The sequence below is a fragment of the Fistularia commersonii genome, unplaced genomic scaffold, assembly GCF_037954325.1.
Source record: "Fistularia commersonii isolate RoL2024-O1a breed Wild unplaced genomic scaffold, RoL_Fcom_v1.0 HiC_scaffold_62, whole genome shotgun sequence".
Taxonomy (NCBI): Eukaryota; Metazoa; Chordata; class Actinopteri; order Syngnathiformes; family Fistulariidae; genus Fistularia; species Fistularia commersonii.
The window spans coordinates 125,001-125,240 of NW_028234020.1; positions in this window are offsets into that span (position 1 = coordinate 125,001).

Here is a 240-nt window from a genome sequence, read left to right on the forward strand (position 1 = left end):
TTCCCTCTCCGTCCTTAATCACCCGGACCTGTTGTACATCCTTTCCATCTTTATCTCTCTGTTTCGCCAACCTATATAGATCGTTCTCACCCTCCTTACTATCCAACTGAGCATACAAGTCATCATACGCCCTTTGTTTTGCCTTCGCTACCGCCATCTTTACCTTTCGCCGCATCTCCCTGAACTGCTTTCTGTTCTCTTCAGTCCTCTCAGTATCCCACTTCTTCTTCGCTAACCGCT